Genomic DNA, 284 nt, shown 5'->3' with positions numbered 1-284 from the left:
TCAAGAATGCATTGACATACTGACAGTGTGTTTAAAGCTAAATACCTGGATGGTAGGTCATTATCTTATTATACTTCCATGTTTTTGGTTTCTCTCAAAAAAAGGATAATTATTAGTTCATATGAGTGATGAGTGGAGAAAAATACACATAAAGATTTTTTTTATCTCTATTTTGTATATATATTTATAGATTCACAAGTAGACCTAATGTGCCTTCATTCCATCAGAGTAATTCAGAATTAAAAGAGCCCTCCCCCCAAGTCACTCATTCCCCCCCCCATTAA

At 33.1% G+C, this 284-nt stretch overlaps 1 protein-coding gene across 6 annotated transcripts in view; it reads left to right on the top strand.

Moving 5' to 3' along the window:
* The window catches only part of LOC119580459 (sodium/potassium-transporting ATPase subunit beta-like), a 35,682-nt gene extending 35,659 nt beyond the window's left edge, over positions 1–23 (top strand). For all 6 annotated transcript variants that reach the window (XM_037928612.1, XM_037928626.1, XM_037928642.1 and 3 more), the window contains exon 8: positions 1–23. This exon is cut by the window's left edge and continues 158 nt beyond it. The gene's annotated coding sequence lies outside the window, so the exon portion shown is untranslated.
* Positions 24–284: the final 261 nt, after the last annotated feature.

The sequence above is a fragment of the Penaeus monodon genome, chromosome 2 (assembly GCF_015228065.2).
Source record: "Penaeus monodon isolate SGIC_2016 chromosome 2, NSTDA_Pmon_1, whole genome shotgun sequence".
Lineage (NCBI taxonomy): Eukaryota > Metazoa > Arthropoda > Malacostraca > Decapoda > Penaeidae > Penaeus > Penaeus monodon.
Note: the sequence above shows the minus strand (reverse complement) of the source record. Positions and strands in the feature narration are given on the sequence as shown.